The sequence below is a fragment of the Bombina bombina genome, chromosome 7, assembly GCF_027579735.1.
Source record: "Bombina bombina isolate aBomBom1 chromosome 7, aBomBom1.pri, whole genome shotgun sequence".
NCBI lineage: Eukaryota > Metazoa > Chordata > Amphibia > Anura > Bombinatoridae > Bombina > Bombina bombina.
Window position 1 is genome coordinate 476,187,571 of NC_069505.1, and position 7,790 is coordinate 476,195,360.

The window sequence follows — 7,790 nt, forward strand, 5'->3', positions numbered from 1 at the left end:
GGTCTGATGGTTGCTCGTATCTACATCATTCCTTTTGCTTGGTTACATCTGAGACCTCTGCAACTATGCATACTCACTCAATGGAGCGGAGACCACTCATATCTTTTGCATAGAATAGTTCTGTATCCTCTAACAAGAGACTCTCTCTTGTGGTGAATGTCTCCGGATCATTTGTCTCGGGGCATGTGTTTTCAGAGAACTTCCTGGGTGATTGTGACCACGGATGCCAGTCTATTAAGCTGCAGAGTGGTTTGGGGCTCCTTAAGGGCGACGGGTCTGTGGACTCAGGAGGAGTCTTCTCTTCCTATAAACATCCTAGAGTTGAGAGCAATCTTCAATGCTTTGACAGCCTGGCCTCAGCTAGTCTTGCTCCAGTTTATCAGATTTCAGTCGGGCAACATCACTTCAGTAGCCTACATCAATCACCAGGGAGGAACTCGGAGCTCCTTATCAATGGAGGTGACTGACATTCTTCAGTGGGCGGAGTCTCTAGCTTGTCATCTCTCTGCCGTCTATATCCCAGACTGGGAAGCATGGCCTCGCAGGATCTGATTCGTGGATCTGATAAGGAAGGACCTTCTACTTCAGGGTTCTTCATCCAAATATAGATTCTCTGAAACTGACTTCTTGGAGAGTGAACACCTAGTTTTTGCTAGGCGGGCGTGGGTTTTTCTGAGAAAGTCATAGATACTATGCTTCAGACACGTAAGCCTGTTACTTGTACAATTTACCATGGGGTATTGCGTAAATACCTCCAAATTTGGCTTTTCTTCATGAAGGGCTGGAGAAAGGTTTGTCAGTCAATACTCTGAAGGGTCAGATTTCGGCTTTGTCTATTCTTCTGCAAAAAGAACTGCCAGACGGTCAATCTTTTGTTCAGGCTTTGTTCAGAATTAAGCCTGTGTTTAAATTGGTTGCTTCTTCTTGGAGCCTTAATCTTGTTCTTAAAGTTTTGCAGCAGGCTCCGTTTGATGCATTCTGTTGATATTAAGTTACTATCTTGAAAGGTTTTGTTTCTTATTGCTATTGTTCTGCTCGCAGAGTCTCTGAGCTTTCGGCTCTGAAGTGTGATTCCCCTTACCTTGTTTTTCATGCTGATAAGGCAGTCCTTCGTACTATGCTAGGGTTTCTCCCTTAAGTAGTGTCGGATTGCAATATTAATCAGGAAATTGTTGTTCCTTTTTTCCTAATCCTTCCCAGAAGGAACGTCTTTTGCATAATTTGGATGTTGTGCGTGCTTTAAAATGTTATCTTCAAGCAACTAAGGATTTTCAGCAGACTTTTACCTTGTTTGTTGTTTTCTATGGTAAACGTAGGGGTCAGAAGGCCTCTTCTCCCACTATTTCTCTCTGGTTGAGAAGTTATTTACTGAGAGAATTACGGCTCATTCCACTAAAGCAGTCTTCTCTTCTTGTGCGTTCAAAAATAAAGCTTCTGTTGAACAGATTTGCAAGGCTGCCACATGGTCCTCTATTCATACTTTTTCCAAATTTGATAATTTTGCTTCGGCTGAGGCTTCATATGGGAGAAAGATTCTTCAAGCGGTGCCTTCGGTTTAGGCCCAACTGTCTTGTTTCTCCCTCCCTTTCATTCTGTGTCCTCTAGCTTGGGTATTGGTCTCCACTAGTAATTGGAATGAATCGTGGACTCTTTATGCCATAAGAAAAAACAAAATGTATGCTTACCTGATAAATTTATTTATTTCCGGGCATAGAGAGTCCACGACCCACCCTTGTTTAAATTCAGATGATAGGTTTTTTTTTTGTACAAACCTCAGGCAAATCTATATACTTGTGTTACTTCTTTTTCCGTTCCCTTTGGCCGAATGACTGGGGGTTATGGTAAGGGAAATGATACTTAACAGCTTTGCTGGGGTGCTCTTTACCGCCTCTTGTTGGCCAGGAGTGAATATCCCACTTGTATTTGGAATGAATTGTGGACTCACTATGCCCAGATAGAAATTTATAAGGTAAGCATAAATTTGTTTTCTTTTGATAAATGTTTGCTTTGCCTGGAGGCTCAGGTTGTTCCCCCTGTGCAAATTTGAGCCACATGCTTATCTAAGACCTTGAAATTTAAAGACAAATTACTCCCTTCTGAGCCATATGTCCATATGTCTCTCAGGACAATGCTGTTCATGATATCCCTCAGCTTTCTCTTCATATGTCTCAAGCCCTGATAGTTTCACATGCAGTGTCCTGCGGTTCCTCTCAACCTCCATGGGGGTGTTTATTTGCCAGGAGATATTGCTGCGCAGATAACCTCTGCGGTGTGTGCAACTTTATCTGCTTTCCCTACTCCAGGCAAGTGTAAGAGAAATTCTAGACATATTTCTGCTAGTAAAGTTTCTGATCCCTCTAAATCTGCACTGGTCAACCTCTCCCTCTCCCAAGTGTCTGATGAAGAGAATACATCAGTAGCTTCTGATGGTGATATTTCAGATTCTGACAATATGGGGAAAATTCTACTGAATCTGAAGAAGTTAATTTCAGATTTAAGCTTGAACACCTCCGGTTACTTCTGAAGGAGGTACTAGCTGCTTTGGACTACTCGGAACCTTCTGTCGTTGTCAACCCTAAGAAGTCAACTTAATAGAGTTTATGATTCTCCATATTCCGGAAGTTTTTCCTTTTCCAGATAAGATGTCAGAAATTATAGTTCAGGAATGGGATAAGCCGGTGATTCCTTTTTCCCCTTCCCCTGTTTTTGAAACAAATGTTTCCTGTCGCTGACTCCATTCGTGACTTGTGGCGCACTGTGCCTAAGGTAGAAGGAGCTATCTCTACTCTGGCTAAAAGAACTACTATTCCTATAGAGGATAGTTGTTCCTTCAAGGATCCCATGGATAAAAAGCTAGAGGCTTACTTGAAAAAGAAGTACATCCATCATTAACTAGGACAGAATAGAAGACAGCCCAATTCAAGTGCAGGGTAATTTATTATAACATAAGTGCAAGTACACAATACATACTCACAGACGTTTAGAAGATCAAACAGCAATTTTAAACATAAGATGATCCCTCCAGTGTGGAATTAGAATTCACAGCCCAGGCACGAACATCTCAGTCGGAAAGTACCAAGTCTGGGTGAGAGGTGCTGGAACCTAAACTACTACTGGTGGTATAATAAAAATCAGTATAACTCTACGTACATTTCGTCTGAGTACGCTCAGACTTTTTCAAGAGTGTAATAAAATGAATGCAACCACAGGGCTCAAACAAGCTTTATAAAAGAGCCTCTGTGATTAGAAAATTACTTTCAGCCAATCACATATCCTGCTGTGTGTACATAGTGATATTGAAAGGCTGAATGCAATAAAAGTTTAACAGGGTCCTGAATGTTACAAATGTTGTACAATTAGACTCCCAGCAAGGTTCACCAAAAAAAAACGAAACATATAAAATATGTACTTATTACAGTACCAATTGTATCAACGTATTACTGTTAAAAATTCCTAATAAAAGAATTCCTAAAAAATGTATAATAAAGATGCCTAATAAAAATACCTAATAAAAAATAAACTTGCCCTAAAATTGTTGCTGTTGAAGTAATACTGTTACTGTTAAAAAAACACAATAAATTGCACAATATTCTATAAAAATAAATATATGTCCACCTCCCTATGTTTTGAAGGTGTACATAAACCCCACTATAGCACAAGACACCAAACATTACATAATATTCATACATGATCCCAAAAAAGATCTAGAATATCTGAAAAATCTAAAGGGATTTAATTCCCACATATTCCTAATGAAAAAACATAATTTATGCTTACCTGATAAATTTATTTCTCTTGTAGTGTGTTCAGTCCACGGGTCATCCATTACTTATGGAATATATTCTCTCCCCAACAGGAAATTGCAAGAGGATCACCCAATCAGAGCTGCTACATAGCTCCTCCCCTCACATGTCATATTCAGTCATTCGACCAAAACAAGACGAGAAAGGAGGAACCATAGGGTGCAGTGGTGACTGAAGTATTAAATAAAAATTAGATCTGCCTTAAAAAGACAGGGCGGGCCGTGGACTGAACACACTACAAGAGAAATAAATTTATCAGGTAAGCATAAATTATGTTTTCTCTTGTTAAGTGTGTTCAGTCCACGGGTCATCCATTACTTATGGGATACCAATACCAAAGCCAAGTACACGGATGATGGGAGGGACAAGGCAGGCACTTAAACGGAAGGAACCACTGCCTGTAGAACCTTTCTCCCAAAAACAGCCTCCGAAGAAGCAAAAGTGTCAAATTTGTAAAATTTTGAAAAAGTGTGAAGCGAAGACCAAGTCGAAGCCTTGCAAATCTGTTCAACAGAAGCCTCATTCTTAAAGGCCCAGGTGGAAGCCACAGCTCTAGTGGAATGAGCTGTAATTCTTTCAGGGGGCTGCTGTCCAGCAGTCTCATAGGCTAAACGTATTATGCTACGAAGCCAAAAGGAGAGAGAGGTTGCCGAAGCTTTTTGACCTCTCCTCTGTCCAGAGTAAACGACAAACAGGGAAGAAGTTTGACGAAAATCTTTAGTTGCCTGTAAATAGAATTTCAGGGCACGGACTACATCCAGATTATGCAAAAGTTGTTCCTTCCTTGAAGAAGGATTAGGACATAATGAAGGAACAACAATCTCCTGATTGATATTTCTGTTAGAGACTACCTTAGGTAAAAACCCAGGTTTAGTACGCAGAACTACCTTGTCTGAATGAAAAATCAGATAAGGAGAATCACAGTGTAAGGCAGACAATTCCGAGACTTCGAGCCGAGGAAATAGCCATCAAAAATAGAACTTTCCAAGATAAAAGTTTAATATCAACGGAATGAAGGGGTTCAAACGGAACTCCTTGAAGAACTTTAAGAACCAAGTTTAAGCTCCACGGAGGAGCAACAGTTTTAAACACAGGCTTAATCCTAGCTAACGCTTGACAAAAAGCCTGGATGTCTGGAACTTCTGCCAGACGTTTATGCAAAAGAATAGACAAAGCAGAAATCTGTCCCTTTAAAGAACTAGCTGATAAGCCTTTTTCCAAACCCTCTTGGAGAAAAGACAATATCCTTGGAATCCTAACCTTACTCCACAAGTAACTCTTGGATTCGCACCAATACAGGTATTTACGCCATATCTTATGGTAGATTTTTCTGGTAACAGGCTTTCGTGCCTGTATCCAAGTATCAATAACTGACTCGGAAAAACCACGCTTTGATAGGATCAAGCGTTCAATCTCCACGCAGTCAGTCTCAGAGAAATTAGATTTGGATGATTGAAAGGTAGAGTCCATGGAGGACAAGACGACATGACCACTAGGTATGTATACCAGGTCCTGCGTGGCCACGCAGGCGCTATCAGGATCACCGATGCTCTCTCCTGTTTGATCTTGGCAATCAGTCGAGGAAGCAGAGGAAACGGTGGAAACACATAAGCCATGCTGAAGAACCAAGGAGCTGCTAGAGCATCTATCAGCTTCGCTCCCGGGTCCCTGGACCTGGAACCGTAAAGAGGAAGTTTGGCATTCTGGCGAGACGCCATGAGATCCAGATCTGGTTTGCCCCAACGATGGACCAGTTAAGCAAATACCTCCGGATGGAGTTCCCACTCCCCCGGATGAAAAGTCTGACGACTTAGAAAGTCCGCCTCCCAGTTCTCTACTCCTGGGATGTGGATTGCTGACAAGTTGCAAGAGTGAGACTCTGCCCAGCGAATTATCTTTGAGACTTCCAACATCGCTAGGGAACTCTTGGTTCCCCCTTGATGGTTGATATAAGCCACAGTCGTGATGTTGTCCAACTGAAATCTGATGAACCTCAGTGTTGCTAGCTGAGGCCAAGCTAGAAGAGCGTTGAATATTGCCCTTAGTTCCAGAATATTTATTGGGAGGAGTTTCTCCTCCTGAGTCCAGGATCCCTGAGCCTTCAGGGAATTCCAGACTGCGCCCCAGCCTAGGAGGCTGGCATCTGTTGTTACAATCGTCCAATCTGGCCTGCGAAAGGTCATGCCCCTGGACAGATGGACCCGAGATAACCACCAGAGAAGAGAATCTCTGGTCTCTTGATCCAGATTTAGTAGAGGGGACAAATCTGAGTAATCCCCATTCCACTGACTTAGCATGCATAATTGCAGCGGTCTGAGATGCAGGCGCGCAAATGGCACTATGTCCATTGCCGCTACCATTAAGCCGATAACTTCCATGCACTGAGCCACTGAAGGGCGTGGAATGGAATGAAGGACTCGGCAAGCATTTAAGAGTTTTGATAACCTGGCCTCCGTCAGGTAAATTTTCATTTTTACAGAATCTATCAGAGTCCCTAGGAAGGAGACTCTTGTGAGTGGTGATAGAGAACTCTTTTCCACATTCACCTTCCACCCATGCGACCTTAGAAATGCCAGAACTATCTCTGTATGAGACTTGGCAATTTGCAAGCTTGTCGCCTGTATCAGGATGTCGTCTAGATACGGAGCCACCGCTATGCCTCGCGGTCTTAGAACCGCCAGAAGAGAGCCCAGCATCTTTGTAAAGATTCTCGGGGCCGTAGCCAACCCGAAGGGAAGAGCTACAAACTGGTAATGCCTGTCTAGGAAGGCAAATCTTAGCAATAAAGAAAAACGCTACTGTGCCTTTAAGAAGCACAGAAAACTGTCACAGTTGAAATAACAATGAACCAAATCAGTTATAGCAAACAAATTTTCACAGTAAATGTATTAAGTTAGCAGAGCATTGCACCCACTTGCAAATGGATGATTAACCCCTTAAAACCCAAACGGTTTTTATAAGCAAAAAAAAAAAAGTTTATTAATATAGTCAAAAAAACCACTGACACAGGTCTGCTGTGACTGATTACCTCCCTCAAAATGACTTATGAAGTCCCTTAAGCTGTCTGGAGACGACCCGGGTCAAGCAGAAGGAAGCAGGAAGACAGAGCCTGAATTTTTTACTGCGTCAAAAGAGCGCTAAAATAGGCCCCTCCTACTCAATATTACAATATTGGGAGTGTCAGTTAACTGTTTCTATGCAGAAATATTGTCAGCCATGTGGAAAAATTTTATGCCCCAACAAGTTTTATCACCAATGTACCTCACAAAACGAATAAACATGCCAGTAAAATCGTTTTAAACATCCCTTTTTTAATGAGCTTGTATCTCTATTGATAAGCCTGATACCAGTCTTCCTACTGCATTTAAGGCTTATAACATCACTTCAGTATTAATAGCATTTTCTCAGTCAAATTCCATTCCTTAGAAAATTACTTTACTGTATATATTTAAATCAGCCTGTTAACAGTCGCTCTCACTGTATTAAAGGCTTTTACTTACATTACATCGGTATCAGCAGTATTTTCTTAGTCAATTCCATTCCACAGAAAAATAATTTACTGCACATACCTTGTTTGCAGGGTTCCCCGCACGCCATTCCCTTCTGAAAGTTACCTCACTCCTCAGAATATGCGAGAACAGCCAGTGGATCTTAGTTACTGCCGCTAAGATCATAGAAAACGCAGGCAGATTCTTCTTCCAAATACTGCCTGAGAATAAACAACACACTCCGGTGTCATTTTAAAATAACAAACTTTTGATTGAAGTATAAAAACACCACAGAACCTCTCACAACGTCCTATCTTTTCAGTTGCAAGAGAATGACTGAATATGACATGTGAGGGGAGGAGCTATGTAGCAGCTCTGATTGGGTGATCCTCTTGCAATTTCCTGTTGGGGAGAGAATATATTCCATAAGTAATGGATGACCCGTGGACTGAACACACTTAACAAGAGAAAATGTGTATACCATAGACTATATCTGTCA